The 24,759-nt window shown below is 31.7% G+C and overlaps 1 protein-coding gene across 1 annotated transcript in view; it reads left to right on the top strand.

Annotated features, from left to right (window-relative positions):
- LOC121560310 (voltage-dependent T-type calcium channel subunit alpha-1H-like) overlaps window positions 1-24,759 on the top strand; it is a 208,075-nt gene that overhangs the window by 34,657 nt on the left and 148,659 nt on the right.

The raw sequence follows: 24,759 nt of genomic DNA, 5'->3' as shown, positions 1-24,759 counted from the left end.
TACCTGGGTTTTAGATATTGGGATGATATTACATATAGTTAGACTGATCTGATCTATACCTGGGTTTTAGATATTGGATGATATTACATATAGTTAGACTGATCTGATCTATACCTGGGTTTTAGATATTGGGATGATATTACATATAGTTAGACTGATCTGATCTATACCTGGGTTTTAGATATTGGATGATATTACATATAGTTAGACTGATCTGATCTATACCTGGGTTTTAGATATTGGATGATATTACATATAGTTAGACTGATCTGATCTATACCTGGGTTTTAGATATTGGGATGATATTACATATAGTTAGACTGATCTGATCTATACCTGGGTTTTAGATATTGGATGATATTACATATAGTTAGACTGATCTGATCTATACCTGGGTTTTAGATATTGGATGATATTACATATAGTTAGACTGATCTGATCTATACCTGGGTTTTAGATATTGGATGATATTACATATAGTTAGACTGATCTGATCTATACCTGGGTTTTAGATATTGGGATGATATTACATATAGTTAGACTGATCTGATCTATACCTGGGTTTTAGATATTGGGATGATATTACATATAGTTAGACTGATCTGATCTATACCTGGGTTTTAGATATTGGAGGATATTACATATAGTTAGACTGATCTGATCTATACCTGGGTTTTAGATATTGGATGATATTACATATAGTTAGACTGATCTGATCTATACCTGGGTTTTAGATATTGGAGGATATTACATATAGTTAGACTGATCTGATCTATACCTGGGTTTTAGATATTGGATGATATTACATATAGTTAGACTGATCTGATCTATACCTGGGTTTTAGATATTGGATGATATTACATATAGTTAGACTGATCTGATCTATACCTGGGTTTTAGATATTGGATGATATTACATATAGTTAGACTGATCTGATCTATACCTGGGTTTTAGATATTGGATGATATTACATATAGTTAGACTGATCTGATCTATACCTGGGTTTTAGATATTGGATGATATTACATATAGTTAGACTGATCTGATCTATACCTGGGTTTTAGATATTGGATGATATTACATATAGTTAGACTGATCTGATCTATACCTGGGTTTTAGATATTGGGATGATATTACATATAGTTAGACTGATCTGATCTATACCTGGGTTTTAGATATTGGATGATATTACATATAGTTAGACTGATCTGATCTATACCTGGGTTTTAGATATTGGATGATATTACATATAGTTAGACTGATCTGATCTATACCTGGGTTTTAGATATTGGGATGATATTACATATAGTTAGACTGATCTGATCTATACCTGGGTTTTAGATATTGGATGATATTACATATAGTTAGACTGATCTGATCTATACCTGGGTTTTAGATATTGGATGATATTACATATAGTTAGACTGATCTGATCTATACCTGGGTTTTAGATATTGGATGATATTACATATAGTTAGACTGATCTGATCTATACCTGGGTTTTAGATATTGGGATGATATTACATATAGTTAGACTGATCTGATCTATACCTGGGTTTTAGATATTGGGATGATATTACATATAGTTAGACTGATCTGATCTATACCTGGGTTTTAGATATTGGAGGATATTACATATAGTTAGACTGATCTGATCTATACCTGGGTTTTAGATATTGGAGGATATTACATATAGTTAGACTGATCTGATCTATACCTGGGTTTTAGATATTGGATGATATTACATATAGTTAGACTGATCTGATCTATACCTGGGTTTTAGATATTGGATGATATTACATATAGTTAGACTGATCTGATCTATACCTGGGTTTTAGATATTGGATGATATTACATATAGTTAGACTGATCTGATCTATACCTGGGTTTTAGATATTGGATGATATTACATATAGTTAGACTGATCTGATCTATACCTGGGTTTTAGATATTGGATGATATTACATATAGTTAGACTGATCTGATCTATACCTGGGTTTTAGATATTGGATGATATTACATATAGTTAGACTGATCTGATCTATACCTGGGTTTTAGATATTGGATGATATTACATATAGTTGGACTGATCTGATCTATACCTGGGTTTTAGATATTGGATGATATTACATATAGTTAGACTGATCTGATCTATACCTGGGTTTTAGATATTGGATGATATTACATATAGTTAGACTGATCTGATCTATACCTGGGTTTTAGATATTGGATGATATTACATATAGTTAGACTGATCTGATCTATACCTGGGTTTTAGATATTGGATGATATTACATATAGTTAGACTGATCTGATCTATACCTGGGTTTTAGATATTGGGATGATATTACATATAGTTAGACTGATCTGATCTATACCTGGGTTTTAGATATTGGGATGATATTACATATAGTTAGACTGATCTGATCTATACCTGGGTTTTAGATATTGGGAGGATATTACATATAGTTAGACTGATCTGATCTATACCTGGGTTTTAGATATTGGATGATATTACATATAGTTAGACTGATCTGATCTATACCTGGGTTTTAGATATTGGGATGATATTACATATAGTTAGACTGATCTGATCTATACCTGGGTTTTAGATATTGGGATGATATTACATATAGTTAGACTGATCTGATCTATACCTGGGTTTTAGATATTGGGAGGATATTACATATAGTTAGACTGATCTGATCTATACCTGGGTTTTAGATATTGGATGATATTACATATAGTTAGACTGATCTGATCTATACCTGGGTTTTAGATATTGGATGATATTACATATAGTTAGACTGATCTGATCTATACCTGGGTTTTTAGATATTGGATGATATTACATATAGTTAGACTGATCTGATCTATACCTGGGTTTTAGATATTGGATGATATTACATATAGTTAGACTGATCTGATCTATACCTGGGTTTTAGATATTGGATGATATTACATATAGTTAGACTGATCTGATCTATACCTGGGTTTTAGATATTGGATGATATTACATATAGTTAGACTGATCTGATCTATACCTGGGTTTTAGATATTGGATGATATTACATATAGTTAGACTGATCTGATCTATACCTGGGTTTTAGATATTGGATGATATTACATATAGTTAGACTGATCTGATCTATACCTGGGTTTTAGATATTGGATGATATTACATATAGTTAGACTGATCTGATCTATACCGGGGTTTTAGATATTGGATGATATTACATATAGTTAGACTGATCTGATCTATACCTGGGTTTTAGATATTGGATGATATTACATATAGTTAGACTGATCTGATCTATACCTGGGTTTTAGATATTGGGATGATATTACATATAGTTAGACTGATCTGATCTATACCTGGGTTTTAGATATTGGATGATATTACATATAGTTAGACTGATCTGATCTATACCTGGGTTTTAGATATTGGATGATATTACATATAGTTGACTGATCTATACCTGGGTTTTAGATATTGGATGATATTACATATAGTTAGACTGATCTGATCTATACCTGGGTTTTAGATATTGGATGATATTACATATAGTTAGACTGATCTGATCCATACCTGGGTTTTAGATATTGATACTTAGACTGATCATCTATATGGTTTTGATATTTGATAGTTAGACGATCTGATCTATACCTGGGTTTTAGATATTGGATGATATTACATATAGTTAGACTGATCTGATCTATACCTGGGTTTTAGATATTGGGATGATATTACATATAGTTAGACTGATCTGATCTATACCTGGGTTTTAGATATTGGATGATATTACATATAGTTAGACTGATCTGATCTATACCTGGGTTTTAGATATTGGATGATATTACATATAGTTAGACTGATCTGATCTATACCTGGGTTTTAGATATTGGGATGATATTACATATAGTTAGACTGATCTGATCTATACCTGGGTTTTAGATATTGGATGATATTACATATAGTTAGACTGATCTGATCTATACCTGGGTTTTAGATATTGGATGATATTACATATAGTTAGACTGATCTGATCTATACCTGGGTTTTAGATATTGGATGATATTACATATAGTTAGACTGATCTGATCTATACCTGGGTTTTAGATATTGGATGATATTACATATAGTTAGACTGATCTGATCTATACCTGGGTTTTAGATATTGGATGATATTACATATAGTTAGACTGATCTGATCTATACCTGGGTTTTAGATATTGGATGATATTACATATAGTTAGACTGATCTGATCTATACCTGGGTTTTAGATATTGGATGATATTACATATAGTTAGACTGATCTGATCTATACCTGGGTTTTAGATATTGGATGATATTACATATAGTTAGACTGATCTGATCTATACCTGGGTTTTAGATATTGGATGATATTACATATAGTTAGACTGATCTGATCTATACCTGGGTTTTAGATATTGGGATGATATTACATATAGTTAGACTGATCTGATCTATACCTGGGTTTTAGATATTGGGATGATATTACATATAGTTAGACTGATCTGATCTATACCTGGGTTTTAGATATTGGGATGATATTACATATAGTTAGACTGATCTGATCTATACCTGGGTTTTAGATATTGGATGATATTACATATAGTTAGACTGATCTGATCTATACCTGAGTTTTAGATATTGGATGATATTACATATAGTTAGACTGATCTGATCTATACCTGGGTTTTAGATATTGGGATGATATTACATATAGTTAGACTGATCTGATCTATACCTGGGTTTTAGATATTGGATGATATTACATATAGTTAGACTGATCTGATCTATACCTGGGTTTTAGATATTGGATGATATTACATATAGTTAGACTGATCTGATCTATACCTGGGTTTTAGATATTGGATGATATTACATATAGTTAGACTGATCTGATCTATACCTGGGTTTTAGATATTGGATGATATTACATATAGTTAGACTGATCTGATCTATACCTGGGTTTTAGATATTGGATGATATTACATATAGTTAGACTGATCTGATCTATACCTGGGTTTTAGATATTGGATGATATTACATATAGTTAGACTGATCTGATCTATACCTGGGTTTTAGATATTGGATGATATTACATATAGTTAGACTGATCTGATCTATACCTGGGTTTTAGATATTGGATGATATTACATATAGTTAGACTGATCTGATCTATACCTGGGTTTTAGATATTGGATGATATTACATATAGTTAGACTGATCTGATCTATACCTGGGTTTTAGATATTGGATGATATTACATATAGTTAGACTGATCTGATCTATACCTGGGTTTTAGATATTGGATGATATTACATATAGTTAGACTGATCTGATCTATACCTGGGTTTTAGATATTGGATGATATTACATATAGTTAGACTGATCTGATCTATACCTGGGTTTTAGATATTGGGATGATATTACATATAGTTAGACTGATCTGATCTATACCTGGGTTTTAGATATTGAGATGATATTACATATAGTTAGACTGATCTGATCTATACCTGGGTTTTAGATATTGGATGATATTACATATAGTTAGACTGATCTGATCTATACCTGGGTTTTAGATATTGGGATGATATTACATATAGTTAGACTGATCTGATCTATACCTGGGTTTTAGATATTGGGATGATATTACATATAGTTAGACTGATCTGATCTATACCTGGGTTTTAGATATTGGGATGATATTACATATAGTTAGACTGATCTGATCTATACCTGGGTTTTAGATATTGGGAGGATATTACATATAGTTAGACTGATCTGATCTATACCTGGGTTTTAGATATTGGATGATATTACATATAGTTAGACTGATCTGATCTATACCTGGGTTTTAGATATTGGGATGATATTACATATAGTTAGACTGATCTGATCTATACCTGGGTTTTAGATATTGGATGATATTACATATAGTTAGACTGATCTGATCTATACCTGGGTTTTAGATATTGGGATGATATTACATATAGTTAGACTGATCTGATCTATACCTGGGTTTTAGATATTGGATGATATTACATATAGTTAGACTGATCTGATCTATACCTGGGTTTTAGATATTGGGATGATATTACATATAGTTAGACTGATCTGATCTATACCTGGGTTTTAGATATTGGGATGATATTACATATAGTTAGACTGATCTGATCTATACCTGGGTTTTAGATATTGGATGATATTACATATAGTTAGACTGATCTGATCTATACCTGGGTTTTAGATATTGGGATGATATTACATATAGTTAGACTGATCTGATCTATACCTGGGTTTTAGATATTGGGATGATATTACATATAGTTAGACTGATCTGATCTATACCTGGGTTTTAGATATTGGATGATATTACATATAGAGTTAGACTGATCTGATCTATACCTGGGTTTTAGATATTGGATGATATTACATATAGTTAGACTGATCTGATCTATACCTGGGTTTTAGATATTGGGATGATATTACATATAGTTAGACTGATCTGATCTATACCTGGGTTTTAGATATTGGATGATATTACATATAGTTAGACTGATCTGATCTATACCTGGGTTTTAGATATTGGGAGGATATTACATATAGTTAGACTGATCTGATCTATACCTGGGTTTTAGATATTGGATGATATTACATATAGTTAGACTGATCTGATCTATACCTGGGTTTTAGATATTGGATGATATTACATATAGTTAGACTGATCTGATCTATACCTGGGTTTTAGATATTGGGATGATATTACATATAGTTAGACTGATCTGATCTATACCTGGGTTTTAGATATTGGGATGATATTACATATAGTTAGACTGATCTGATCTATACCTGGGTTTTAGATATTGGGATGATATTACATATAGTTAGACTGATCTGATCTATACCTGGGTTTTAGATATCGGATGATATTACATATAGTTAGACTGATCTGATCTATACCTGGGTTTTAGATATTGGATGATATTACATATAGTTAGACTGATCTGATCTATACCTGGGTTTTAGATATTGGGATGATATTACATATAGTTAGACTGATCTGATCTATACCTGGGTTTTAGATATTGGATGATATTACATATAGTTAGACTGATCTGATCTATACCTGGGTTTTAGATATTGGATGATATTACATATAGTTAGACTGATCTGATCTATACCTGGGTTTTAGATATTGGATGATATTACATATAGTTAGACTGATCTGATCTATACCTGGGTTTTAGATATTGGGATGATATTACATATAGTTAGACTGATCTGATCTATACCTGGGTTTTAGATATTGGATGATATTACATATAGTTAGACTGATCTGATCTATACCTGGGTTTTAGATATTGGATGATATTACATATAGTTAGACTGATCTGATCTATACCTGGGTTTTAGATATTGGATGATATTACATATAGTTAGACTGATCTGATCTATACCTGGGTTTTAGATATTGGATGATATTACATATAGTTAGACTGATCTGATCTATACCTGGGTTTTAGATATTGGATGATATTACATATAGTTAGACTGATCTGATCTATACCTGGGTTTTAGATATTGGATGATATTACATATAGTTAGACTGATCTGATCTATACCTGGGTTTTAGATATTGGATGATATTACATATAGTTAGACTGATCTGATCTATACCTGGGTTTTAGATATTGGATGATATTACATATAGTTAGACTGATCTGATCTATACCTGGGTTTTAGATATTGGATGATATTACATATAGTTAGACTGATCTGATCTATACCTGGGTTTTAGATATTGGATGATATTACATATAGTTAGACTGATCTGATCTATACCTGGGTTTTAGATATTGGATGATATTACATATAGTTAGACTGATCTGATCTATACCTGGGTTTTAGATATTGGATGATATTACATATAGTTAGACTGATCTGATCTATACCTGGGTTTTAGATATTGGATGATATTACATATAGTTAGACTGATCTGATCTATACCTGGGTTTTAGATATTGGATGATATTACATATAGTTAGACTGATCTGATCTATACCTGGGTTTTAGATATTGGATGATATTACATATAGTTAGACTGATCTGATCTATACCTGGGTTTTAGATATTGGATGATATTACATATAGTTAGACTGATCTGATCTATACCTGGGTTTTAGATATTGGATGATATTACATATAGTTAGACTGATCTGATCTATACCTGGGTTTTAGATATTGGATGATATTACATATAGTTAGACTGATCTGATCTATACCTGGGTTTTAGATATTGGATGATATTACATATAGTTAGACTGATCTGATCTATACCTGGGTTTTAGATATTGGAGGATATTACATATAGTTAGACTGATCTGATCTATACCTGGGTTTTAGATATTGGATGATATTACATATAGTTAGACTGATCTGATCTATACCTGGGTTTTAGATATTGGATGATATTACATATAGTTAGACTGATCTGATCTATACCTGGGTTTTAGATATTGGATGATATTACATATAGTTAGACTGATCTGATCTATACCTGGGTTTTAGATATTGGATGATATTACATATAGTTAGACTGATCTGATCTATACCTGGGTTTTAGATATTGGATGATATTACATATAGTTAGACTGATCTGATCTATACCTGGGTTTTAGATATTGGGATGATATTACATATAGTTAGACTGATCTGATCTATACCTGGGTTTTAGATATTGGAGGATATTACATATAGTTAGACTGATCTGATCTATACCTGGGTTTTAGATATTGGATGATATTACATATAGTTAGACTGATCTGATCTATACCTGGGTTTTAGATATTGGATGATATTACATATAGTTAGACTGATCTGATCTATACCTGGGTTTTAGATATTGGATGATATTACATATAGTTAGACTGATCTGATCTATACCTGGGTTTTAGATATTGGATGATATTACATATAGTTAGACTGATCTGATCTATACCTGGGTTTTAGATATTGGATGATATTACATATAGTTAGACTGATCTGATCTATACCTGGGTTTTAGATATTGGATGATATTACATATAGTTAGACTGATCTGATCTATACCTGGGTTTTAGATATTGGATGATATTACATATAGTTAGACTGATCTGATCTATACCTGGGTTTTAGATATTGGGAGGATATTACATATAGTTAGACTGATCTGATCTATACCTGGGTTTTAGATATTGGGATGATATTACATATAGTTAGACTGATCTGATCTATACCTGGGTTTTAGATATTGGATGATATTACATATAGTTAGACTGATCTGATCTATACCTGGGTTTTAGATATTGGGAGGATATTACATATAGTTAGACTGATCTGATCTATACCTGGGTTTTAGATATTGGAGGATATTACATATAGTTAGACTGATCTGATCTATACCTGGGTTTTAGATATTGGGATGATATTACATATAGTTAGACTGATCTGATCTATACCTGGGTTTTAGATATTGGATGATATTACATATAGTTAGACTGATCTGATCTATACCTGGGTTTTAGATATTGGATGATATTACATATAGTTAGACTGATCTGATCTATACCTGGGTTTTAGATATTGGAGGATATTACATATAGTTAGACTGATCTGATCTATACCTGGGTTTTAGATATTGGGAGGATATTACATATAGTTAGACTGATCTGATCTATACCTGGGTTTTAGATATTGGATGATATTACATATAGTTAGACTGATCTGATCTATACCTGGGTTTTAGATATTGGGATGATATTACATATAGTTAGACTGATCTGATCTATACCTGGGTTTTAGATATTGGATGATATTACATATAGTTAGACTGATCTGATCTATACCTGGGTTTTAGATATTGGGATGATATTACATATAGTTAGACTGATCTGATCTATACCTGGGTTTTAGATATTGGGAGGATATTACATATAGTTAGACTGATCTGATCTATACCTGGGTTTTAGATATTGGGAGGATATTACATATAGTTAGACTGATCTGATCTATACCTGGGTTTTAGATATTGGGATGATATTACATATAGTTAGACTGATCTGATCTATACCTGGGTTTTAGATATTGGGATGATATTACATATAGTTAGACTGATCTGATCTATACCTGGGTTTTAGATATTGGGAGGATATTACATATAGTTAGACTGATCTGATCTATACCTGGGTTTTAGATATTGGATGATATTACATATAGTTAGACTGATCTGATCTATACCTGGGTTTTAGATATTGGGAGGATATTACATATAGTTAGACTGATCTGATCTATACCTGGGTTTTAGATATTGGGAGGATATTACATATAGTTAGACTGATCTGATCTATACCTGGGTTTTAGATATTGGATGATATTACATATAGTTAGACTGATCTGATCTATACCTGGGTTTTAGATATTGGGAGGATATTACATATAGTTAGACTGATCTGATCTATACCTGGGTTTTAGATATTGGGATGATATTACATATAGTTAGACTGATCTGATCTATACCTGGGTTTTAGATATTGGATGATATTACATATAGTTAGACTGATCTGATCTATACCTGGGTTTTAGATATTGGATGATATTACATATAGTTAGACTGATCTGATCTATACCTGGGTTTTAGATATTGGATGATATTACATATAGCTAGACTGATCTGATCTATACCTGGGTTTTAGATATTGGATGATATTACATATAGTTAGACTGATCTGATCTATACCTGGGTTTTAGATATTGGATGATATTACATATAGTTAGACTGATCTGATCTATACCTGGGTTTTAGATATTGGATGATATTACATATAGTTAGACTGATCTGATCTATACCTGGGTTTTAGATATTGGGATGATATTACATATAGTTAGACTGATCTGATCTATACCTGGGTTTTAGATATTGGGATGATATTACATATAGTTAGACTGATCTGATCTATACCTGGGTTTTAGATATTGGATGATATTACATATAGTTAGACTGATCTGATCTATACCTGGGTTTTAGATATTGGATGATATTACATATAGTTAGACTGATCTGATCTATACCTGGGTTTTAGATATTGGATGATATTACATATAGTTAGACTGATCTGATCTATACCTGGGTTTTAGATATTGGATGATATTACATATAGTTAGACTGATCTGATCTATACCTGGGTTTTAGATATTGGGATGATATTACATATAGTTAGACTGATCTGATCTATACCTGGGTTTTAGACATTGGATGATATTACATATAGTTAGACTGATCTGATCTATACCTGGGTTTTAGATATTGGGAGGATATTACATATAGTTAGACTGATCTGATCTATACCTGGGTTTTAGATATCGGATGATATTACATATAGTTAGACTGATCTGATCTATACCTGGGTTTTAGATATTGGATGATATTACATATAGTTAGACTGATCTGATCTATACCTGGGTTTTAGATATTGGGATGATATTACATATAGTTAGACTGATCTGATCTATACCTGGGTTTTAGATATTGGGAGGATATTACATATAGTTAGACTGATCTGATCTATACCTGGGTTTTAGATATTGGATGATATTACATATAGTTAGACTGATCTGATCTATACCTGGGTTTTAGATATTGGATGATATTACATATAGTTAGACTGATCTGATCTATACCTGGGTTTTAGATATTGGATGATATTACATATAGTTAGACTGATCTGATCTATACCTGGGTTTTAGATATTGGATGATATTACATATAGTTAGACTGATCTGATCTATACCTGGGTTTTAGATATTGGATGATATTACATATAGTTAGACTGATCTGATCTATACCTGGGTTTTAGATATTGGGATGATATTACATATAGTTAGACTGATCTGATCTATACCTGGGTTTTAGATATTGGAGGATATTACATATAGTTAGACTGATCTGATCTATACCTGGGTTTTAGATATTGGGAGGATATTACATATAGTTAGACTGATCTGATCTATACCTGGGTTTTAGATATTGGGATGATATTACATATAGTTAGACTGATCTGATCTATACCTGGGTTTTAGATATTGGGATGATATTACATATAGTTAGACTGATCTGATCTATACCTGGGTTTTAGATATTGGATGATATTACATATAGTTAGACTGATCTGATCTATACCTGGGTTTTAGATATTGGGAGGATATTACATATAGTTAGACTGATCAGATCTATACCTGGGTTTTAGATATTGGATGATATTACATATAGTTAGACTGATCTGATCTATACCTGGGTTTTAGATATTGGATGATATTACATATAGTTAGACTGATCTGATCTATACCTGGGTTTTAGATATTGGATGATATTACATATAGTTAGACTGATCTGATCTATACCTGGGTTTTAGATATTGGATGATATTACATATAGTTAGACTGATCTGATCTATACCTGGGTTTTAGATATTGGATGATATTACATATAGTTAGACTGATCTGATCTATACCTGGGTTTTAGATATTGGATGATATTACATATAGTTAGACTGATCTGATCTATACCTGGGTTTTAGATATTGGATGATATTACATATAGTTAGACTGATCTGATCTATACCTGGGTTTTAGATATTGGGAGGATATTACATATAGTTAGATTGATCTGATCTATACCTGGGTTTTAGATATTGGGAGGATATTACATATAGTTAGACTGATCTGATCTATACCTGGGTTTTAGATATTGGATGATATTACATATAGTTAGACTGATCTGATCTATACCTGGGTTTTAGATATTGGAGGATATTACATATAGCTAGACTGATCTGATCTATACCTGGGTTTTAGATATTGGGAGGATATTACATATAGTTAGACTGATCTGATCTATACCTGGGTTTTAGATATTGGATGATATTACATATAGTTAGACTGATCTGATCTATACCTGGGTTTTAGATATTGGGATGATATTACATATAGTTAGACTGATCTGATCTATACCTGGGTTTTAGATATTGGAGGATATTACATATAGTTAGACTGATCTGATCTATACCTGGGTTTTAGATATTGGATGATATTACATATAGTTAGACTGATCTGATCTATACCTGGGTTTTAGATATTGGAGGATATTACATATAGTTAGACTGATCTGATCTATACCTGGGTTTTAGATATTGGGAGGATATTACATATAGTTAGACTGATCTGATCTATACCTGGGTTTTAGATATTGGATGATATTACATATAGTTAGACTGATCTGATCTATACCTGGGTTTTAGATATTGGATGATATTACATATAGTTAGACTGATCTGATCTATACCTGGGTTTTAGATATTGGGATGATATTACATATAGTTAGACTGATCTGATCTATACCTGGGTTTTAGATATTGGGATGATATTACATATAGTTAGACTGATCTGATCTATACCTGGGTTTTAGATATTGGGAGGATATTACATATAGTTAGACTGATCTGATCTATACCTGGGTTTTAGATATTGGATGATATTACATATAGTTAGACTGATCTGATCTATACCTGGGTTTTAGATATTGGGAGGATATTACATATAGTTAGACTGATCTGATCTATACCTGGGTTTTAGATATTGGGAGGATATTACATATAGTTAGACTGATCTGATCTATACCTGGGTTTTAGATATTGGATGATATTACATATAGTTAGACTGATCTGATCTATACCTGGGTTTTAGATATTGGATGATATTACATATAGTTAGACTGATCTGATCTATACCTGGGTTTTAGATATTGGATGATATTACATATAGCTAGACTGATCTGATCTATACCTGGGTTTTAGATATTGGATGATATTACATATAGTTAGACTGATCTGATCTATACCTGGGTTTTAGATATTGGATGATATTACATATAGTTAGACTGATCTGATCTATACCTGGGTTTTAGATATTGGATGATATTACATATAGTTAGACTGATCTGATCTATACCTGGGTTTTAGATATTGGGAGGATATTACATATAGTTAGACTGATCTGATCTATACCTGGGTTTTAGATATTGGGAGGATATTACATATAGTTAGACTGATCTGATCTATACCTGGGTTTTAGATATTGGATGATATTACATATAGTTAGACTGATCTGATCTATACCTGGGTTTTAGATATTGGATGATATTACATATAGTTAGACTGATCTGATCTATACCTGGGTTTTAGATATTGGATGATATTACATATAGTTAGACTGATCTGATCTATACCTGGGTTTTAGATATTGGATGATATTACATATAGTTAGACTGATCTGATCTATACCTGGGTTTTAGATATTGGGATGATATTACATATAGTTAGACTGATCTGATCTATACCTGGGTTTTAGACATTGGATGATATTACATATAGTTAGACTGATCTGATCTATACCTGGGTTTTAGATATTGGGAGGATATTACATATAGTTAGACTGATCTGATCTATACCTGGGTTTTAGATATCGGATGATATTACATATAGTTAGACTGATCTGATCTATACCTGGGTTTTAGATATTGGATGATATTACATATAGTTAGACTGATCTGATCTATACCTGGGTTTTAGATATTGGGATGATATTACATATAGTTAGACTGATCTGATCTATACCTGGGTTTTAGATATTGGGAGGATATTACATATAGTTAGACTGATCTGATCTATACCTGGGTTTTAGATATTGGATGATATTACATATAGTTAGACTGATCTGATCTATACCTGGGTTTTAGATATTGGATGATATTACATATAGTTAGACTGATCTGATCTATACCTGGGTTTTAGATATTGGATGATATTACATATAGTTAGACTGATCTGATCTATACCTGGGTTTTAGATATTGGATGATATTACATATAGTTAGACTGATCTGATCTATACCTGGGTTTTAGATATTGGATGATATTACATATAGTTAGACTGATCTGATCTATACCTGGGTTTTAGATATTGGGATGATATTACATATAGTTAGACTGATCTGATCTATACCTGGGTTTTAGATATTGGATGATATTACATATAGTTAGACTGATCTGATCTATACCTGGGTTTTAGATATTGGGATGATATTACATATAGTTAGACTGATCTGATCTATACCTGGGTTTTAGATATTGGGATGATATTACATATAGTTAGACTGATCTGATCTATACCTGGGTTTTAGATATTGGGATGATATTACATATAGTTAGACTGATCTGATCTATACCTGGGTTTTAGATATTGGATGATATTACATATAGTTAGACTGATCTGATCTATACCTGGGTTTTAGATATTGGGAGGATATTACATATAGTTAGACTGATCTGATCTATACCTGGGTTTTAGATATTGGATGATATTACATATAGTTAGACTGATCTGATCTATACCTGGGTTTTAGATATTGGATGATATTACATATAGTTAGACTGATCTGATCTATACCTGGGTTTTAGATATTGGGATGATATTACATATAGTTAGACTGATCTGATCTATACCTGGGTTTTAGATATTGGATGATATTACATATAGTTAGACTGATCTGATCTATACCTGGGTTTTAGATATTGGATGATATTACATATAGTTAGACTGATCTGATCTATACCTGGGTTTTAGATATTGGATGATATTACATATAGTTAGACTGATCTGATCTATACCTGGGTTTTAGATATTGGATGATATTACATATAGTTAGACTGATCTGATCTATACCTGGGTTTTAGATATTGGGAGGATATTACATATAGTTAGACTGATCTGATCTATACCTGGGTTTTAGATATTGGGAGGATATTACATATAGTTAGACTGATCTGATCTATACCTGGGTTTTAGATATTGGATGATATTACATATAGTTAGACTGATCTGATCTATACCTGGGTTTTAGATATTGGATGATATTACATATAGCTAGACTGATCTGATCTATACCTGGGTTTTAGATATTGGGATGATATTACATATAGTTAGACTGATCTGATCTATACCTGGGTTTTAGATATTGGATGATATTACATATAGTTAGACTGATCTGATCTATACCTGGGTTTTAGATATTGGGATGATATTACATATAGTTAGACTGATCTGATCTATACCTGGGTTTTAGATATTGGAGGATATTACATATAGTTAGACTGATCTGATCTATACCTGGGTTTTAGATATTGGATGATATTACATATAGTTAGACTGATCTGATCTATACCTGGGTTTTAGATATTGGAGGATATTACATATAGTTAGACTGATCTGATCTATACCTGGGTTTTAGATATTGGGATGATATTACATATAGTTAGACTGATCTGATCTATACCTGGGTTTTAGATATTGGATGATATTACATATAGTTAGACTGATCTGATCTATACCTGGGTTTTAGATATTGGATGATATTACATATAGTTAGACTGATCTGATCTATACCTGGGTTTTAGATATTGGGATGATATTACATATAGTTAGACTGATCTGATCTATACCTGGGTTTTAGATATTGGGAGGATATTACATATAGTTAGACTGATCTGATCTATACCTGGGTTTTAGATATTGGATGATATTACATATAGTTAGACTGATCTGATCTATACCTGGGTTTTAGATATTGGATGATATTACATATAGTTAGACTGATCTGATCTATACCTGGGTTTTAGATATTGGATGATATTACATATAGTTAGACTGATCTGATCTATACCTGGGTTTTAGATATTGGGATGATATTACATATAGTTAGACTGATCTGATCTATACCTGGGTTTTAGATATTGGGATGATATTACATATAGTTAGACTGATCTGATCTATACCTGGGTTTTAGATATTGGATGATATTACATATAGTTAGACTGATCTGATCTATACCTGGGTTTTAGATATTGGGATGATATTACATATAGTTAGACTGATCTGATCTATACCTGGGTTTTAGATATTGGATGATATTACATATAGTTAGACTGATCTGATCTATACCTGGGTTTTAGATATTGGATGATATTACATATAGTTAGACTGATCTGATCTATACCTGGGTTTTAGATATTGGGATGATATTACATATAGTTAGACTGATCTGATCTATACCTGGGTTTTAGATATTGGGATGATATTACATATAGTTAGACTGATCTGATCTATACCTGGGTTTTAGATATTGGATGATATTACATATAGTTAGACTGATCTGATCTATACCTGGGTTTTAGATATTGGGATGATATTACATATAGTTAGACTGATCTGATCTATACCTGGGTTTTAGATATTGGATGATATTACATATAGTTAGACTGATCTGATCTATACCTGGGTTTTAGATATTGGATGATATTACATATAGTTAGACTGATCTGATCTATACCTGGGTTTTAGATATTGGATGATATTACATATAGTTAGACTGATCTGATCTATACCTGGGTTTTAGATATTGGATGATATTACATATAGTTAGACTGATCTGATCTATACCTGGGTTTTAGATATTGGATGATATTACATATAGTTAGACTGATCTGATCTATACCTGGGTTTTAGATATTGGGATGATATTACATATAGTTAGACTGATCTGATCTATACCTGGGTTTTAGATATTGGGATGATATTACATATAGTTAGACTGATCTGATCTATACCTGGGTTTTAGATATTGGGATGATATTACATATAGTTAGACTGATCTGATCTATACCTGGGTTTTAGATATTGGGATGATATTACATATAGTTAGACTGATCTGATCTATACCTGGGTTTTAGATATTGGGAGGATATTACATATAGTTAGACTGATCTGATCTATACCTGGGTTTTAGATATTGGATGATATTACATATAGTTAGACTGATCTGATCTATACCTGGGTTTTAGATATTGGATGATATTACATATAGTTAGACTGATCTGATCTATACCTGGGTTTTAGATATTGGATGATATTACATATAGTTAGACTGATCTGATCTATACCTGGGTTTTAGATATTGGATGATATTACATATAGTTAGACTGATCTGATCTATACCTGGGTTTTAGATATTGGATGATATTACATATAGTTAGACTGATCTGATCTATACCTGGGTTTTAGATATTGGATGATATTACATATAGTTAGACTGATCTGATCTATACCTGGGTTTTAGATATTGGATGATATTACATATAGTTAGACTGATCTGATCTATACCTGGGTTTTAGATATTGGGATGATATTACATATAGTTAGACTGATCTGATCTATACCTGGGTTTTAGATATTGGGAGGATATTACATATAGTTAGACTGATCTGATCTATACCTGGGTTTTAGATATTGGATGATATTACATATAGTTAGACTGATCTGATCTATACCTGGGTTTTAGATATTGGAGGATATTACATATAGCTAGACTGATCTGATCTATACCTGGGTTTTAGATATTGGGAGGATATTACATATAGTTAGACTGATCTGATCTATACCTGGGTTTTAGATATTGGATGATATTACATATAGTTAGACTGATCTGATCTATACCTGGGTTTTAGATATTGGGATGATATTACATATAGTTAGACTGATCTGATCTATACCTGGGTTTTAGATATTGGATGATATTACATATAGTTAGACTGATCTGATCTATACCTGGGTTTTAGATATTGGATGATATTACATATAGTTAGACTGATCTGATCTATACCTGGGTTTTAGATATTGGAGGATATTACATATAGTTAGACTGATCTGATCTATACCTGGGTTTTAGATATTGGGATGATATTACATATAGTTAGACTGATCTGATCTATACCTGGGTTTTAGATATTGGGATGATATTACATATAGTTAGACTGATCTGATCTATACCTGGGTTTTAGATATTGGGAGGATATTACATATAGTTAGACTGATCTGATCTATACCTGGGTTTTAGATATTGGGATGATATTACATATAGTTAGACTGATCTGATCTATACCTGGGTTTTAGATATTGGAGGATATTACATATAGTTAGACTGATCTGATCTATACCTGGGTTTTAGATATTGGATGATATTACATATAGTTAGACTGATCTGATCTATACCTGGGTTTTAGATATTGGATGATATTACATATAGTTAGACTGATCTGATCTATACCTGGGTTTTAGATATTGGATGATATTACATATAGTTAGACTGATCTGATCTATACCTGGGTTTTAGACATTGGATGATATTACATATAGTTAGACTGATCTGATCTATACCTGGGTTTTAGATATTGGGATGATATTACATATAGTTAGACTGATCTGATCTATACCTGGGTTTTAGATATTGGATGATATTACATATAGTTAGACTGATCTGATCTATACCTGGGTTTTAGATATTGGGAGGATATTACATATAGTTAGACTGATCTGATCTATACCTGGGTTTTAGATATTGGGAGGATATTACATATAGTTAGACTGATCTGATCTATACCTGGGTTTTAGATATTGGATGATATTACATATAGTTAGACTGATCTGATCTATACCTGGGTTTTAGATATTGGGATGATATTACATATAGTTAGACTGATCTGATCTATACCTGGGTTTTAGATATTGGGAGGATATTACATATAGTTAGACTGATCTGATCTATACCTGGGTTTTAGATATTGGGATGATATTACATATAGTTAGACTGATCTGATCTATACCTGGGTTTTAGATATTGGGATGATATTACATATAGTTAGACTGATCTGATCTATACCTGGGTTTTAGATATTGGGATGATATTACATATAGTTAGACTGATCTGATCTATACCTGGGTTTTAGATATTGGATGATATTACATATAGTTAGACTGATCTGATCTATACCTGGGTTTTAGATATTGGATGATATTACATATAGTTAGACTGATCTGATCTATACCTGGGTTTTAGATATTGGATGATATTACATATAGTTAGACTGATCTGATCTATACCTGGGTTTTAGATATTGGATGATATTACATATAGTTAGACTGATCTGATCTATACCTGGGTTTTAGATATTGGATGATATTACATATAGTTAGACTGATCTGATCTATACCTGGGTTTTAGATATTGGATGATATTACATATAGTTAGACTGATCTGATCTATACCTGGGTTTTAGATATTGGATGATATTACATATAGTTAGACTGATCTGATCTATACCTGGGTTTTAGATATTGGGATGATATTACATATAGTTAGACTGATCTGATCTATACCTGGGTTTTAGATATTGGATGATATTACATATAGTTAGACTGATCTGATCTATACCTGGGTTTTAGATATTGGGATGATATTACATATAGTTAGACTGATCTGATCTATACCTGGGTTTTAGATATTGGATGATATTACATATAGTTAGACTGATCTGATCTATACCTGGGTTTTAGATATTGGGATGATATTACATATAGTTAGACTGATCTGATCTATACCTGGGTTTTAGATATTGGATGATATTACATATAGTTAGACTGATCTGATCTATACCTGGGTTTTAGATATTGGGATGATATTACATATAGTTAGACTGATCCGATCTATACCTGGGTTTTAGACATTGGAGGATATTACATATAGTTAGACTGATCTGATCTATACCTGGGTTTTAGATATTGGGATGATATTACATATAGTTAGACTGATCTGATCTATACCTGGGTTTTAGATATTGGGATGATATTACATATAGTTAGACTGATCTGATCTATACCTGGGTTTTAGACATTGGGATGATATTACATATAGTTAGACTGATCTGATCTATACCTGGGTTTTAGATATTGGATGATATTACATATAGTTAGACTGATCTGATCTATACCTGGGTTTTAGATATTGGATGATATTACATATAGTTAGACTGATCTGATCTATACCTGGGTTTTAGATATTGGGATGATATTACATATAGTTAGACTGATCTGATCTATACCTGGGTTTTAGATATTGGATGATATTACATATAGTTAGACTGATCTGATCTATACCTGGGTTTTAGATATTGGGATGATATTACATATAGTTAGACTGATCTGATCTATACCTGGGTTTTAGATATTGGATGATATTACATATAGTTAGACTGATCTGATCTATACCTGGGTTTTAGATATTGGGATGATATTACATATAGTTAGACTGATCTGATCTATACCTGGGTTTTAGATATTGGGATGATATTGCATATAGTTAGACTGATCTGATCTATACCTGGGTTTTAGATATTGGGAGGATATTACATATAGTTAGACTGATCTGATCTATACCTGGGTTTTAGATATTGGATGATATTACATATAGTTAGACTGATCTGATCTATACCTGGGTTTTAGATATTGGGATGATATTACATATAGTTAGACTGATCTGATCTATACCTGGGTTTTAGATATTGGATGATATTACATATAGTTAGACTGATCTGATCTATACCTGGGTTTTAGATATTGGGATGATATTACATATAGTTAGACTGATCTGATCTATACCTGGGTTTTAGATATTGGATGATATTACATATAGTTAGACTGATCTGATCTATACCTGGGTTTTAGATATTGGATGATATTACATATAGTTAGACTGATCTGATCTATACCTGGGTTTTAGATATTGGATGATATTACATATAGTTAGACTGATCTGATCTATACCTGGGTTTTAGATATTGGATGATATTACATATAGTTAGACTGATCTGATCTATACCTGGGTTTTAGATATTGGATGATATTACATATAGTTAGACTGATCTGATCTATACCTGGGTTTTAGATATTGGGATGATATTACATATAGTTAGACTGATCTGATCTATACCTGGGTTTTAGATATTGGGAGGATATTACATATAGTTAGACTGATCTGATCTATACCTGGGTTTTAGATATTGGATGATATTACATATAGTTAGACTGATCTGATCTATACCTGGGTTTTAGATATTGGATGATATTACATATAGTTAGACTGATCTGATCTATACCTGGGTTTTAGATATTGGGATGATATTACATATAGTTAGACTGATCTGATCTATACCTGGGTTTTAGATATTGGGATGATATTACATATAGTTAGACTGATCTGATCTATACCTGGGTTTTAGATATTGGATGATATTACATATAGTTAGACTGATCTGATCTATACCTGGGTTTTAGATATTGGATGATATTACATATAGTTAGACTGATCTGATCTATACCTGGGTTTTAGATATTGGGATGATATTACATATAGTTAGACTGATCTGATCTATACCTGGGTTTTAGATATTGGGATGATATTACATATAGTTAGACTGATCTGATCTATACCTGGGTTTTAGATATTGGATGATATTACATATAGTTAGACTGATCTGATCTATACCTGGGTTTTAGATATTGGATGATATTACATATAGTTAGACTGATCTGATCTATACCTGGGTTTTAGATATTGGATGATATTACATATAGTTAGACTGATCTGATCTATACCTGGGTTTTAGATATTGGGATGATATTACATATAGTTAGACTGATCTGATCTATACCTGGGTTTTAGATATTGGGATGATATTACATATAGTTAGACTGATCTGATCTATACCTGGGTTTTAGATATTGGATGATATTACATATAGTTAGACTGATCTGATCTATACCTGGGTTTTAGATATTGGATGATATTACATATAGTTAGACTGATCTGATCTATACCTGGGTTTTAGATATTGGATGATATTACATATAGTTAGACTGATCTGATCTATACCTGGGTTTTAGATATTGGGATGATATTACATATAGTTAGACTGATCTGATCTATACCTGGGTTTTAGATATTGGGATGATATTACATATAGTTAGACTGATCTGATCTATACCTGGGTTTTAGATATTGGATGATATTACATATATGTTAGACTGATCTGATCTATACCTGGGTTTTAGATATTGGATGATATTACATATAGTTAGACTGATCTGATCTATACCTGGGTTTTAGATATTGGGATGATATTACATATAGTTAGACTGATCTGATCTATACCTGGGTTTTATATATTGGATGATATTACATATAGTTAGACTGATCTGATCTATACCTGGGTTTTAGATATTGGATGATATTACATATAGTTAGACTGATCTGATCTATACCTGGGTTTTAGATATTGGGAGGATATTACATATAGTTAGACTGATCTGATCTATACCTGGGTTTTAGATATTGGATGATATTACATATAGTTAGACTGATCTGATCTATACCTGGGTTTTAGATATTGGATGATATTACATATAGTTGGACTGATCTGATCTATACCTGGGTTTTAGATATTGGATGATATTACATATAGTTAGACTGATCTGATCTATACCTGGGTTTTAGATATTGGAGGATATTACATATAGTTGGACTGATCTGATCTATACCTGGGTTTTAGATATTGGATGATATTACATATAGTTAGACTGATCTGATCTATACCTGGGTTTTAGATATTGGATGATATTACATATAGTTAGACTGATCTGATCTATACCTGGGTTTTAGATATTGGATGATATTACATATAGTTAGACTGATCTGATCTATACCTGGGTTTTAGATATTGGATGATATTACATATAGTTAGACTGATCTGATCTATACCTGGGTTTTAGATATTGGGATGATATTACATATAGTTAGACTGATCTGATCTATACCTGGGTTTTAGATATTGGATGATATTACATATAGTTAGACTGATCTGATCTATACCTGGGTTTTAGATATTGGATGATATTACATATAGTTAGACTGATCTGATCTATACCTGGGTTTTAGATATTGGGATGATATTGCATATAGTTAGACTGATCTGATCTATACCTGGGTTTTAGATATTGGTGAGGATATTACATATAGTTAGACTGATCTGATCTATACCTGGGTTTTAGATATTGGATGATATTACATATAGTTAGACTGATCTGATCTATACCTGGGTTTTAGATATTGGAGGATATTACATATAGTTAGACTGATCTGATCTATACCTGGGTTTTAGATATTGGGATGATATTACATATAGTTAGACTGATCTGATCTATACCTGGGTTTTAGATATTGGGATGATATTACATATAGTTAGACTGATCTGATCTATACCTGGGTTTTAGATATTGGATGATATTACATATAGTTAGACTGATCTGATCTATACCTGGGTTTTAGATATTGGATGATATTACATATAGTTAGACTGATCTGATCTATACCTGGGTTTTAGATATTGGATGATATTACATATAGTTAGACTGATCTGATCTATACCTGGGTTTTAGATATTGGGATGATATTACATATAGTTAGACTGATCTGATCTATACCTGGGTTTTAGATATTGGGATGATATTACATATAGTTAGACTGATCTGATCTATACCTGGGTTTTAGATATTGGATGATATTACATATAGTTAGACTGATCTGATCTATACCTGGGTTTTAGATATTGGATGATATTACATATAGTTAGACTGATCTGATCTATACCTGGGTTTTAGATATTGGGATGATATTACATATAGTTAGACTGATC

The sequence above is a fragment of the Coregonus clupeaformis genome, unplaced genomic scaffold (genome assembly GCF_020615455.1).
Source record: "Coregonus clupeaformis isolate EN_2021a unplaced genomic scaffold, ASM2061545v1 scaf0591, whole genome shotgun sequence".
In the NCBI taxonomy this organism is placed as follows: Eukaryota; Metazoa; Chordata; class Actinopteri; order Salmoniformes; family Salmonidae; genus Coregonus; species Coregonus clupeaformis.
Note: the sequence above shows the minus strand (reverse complement) of the source record. Positions and strands in the feature narration are given on the sequence as shown.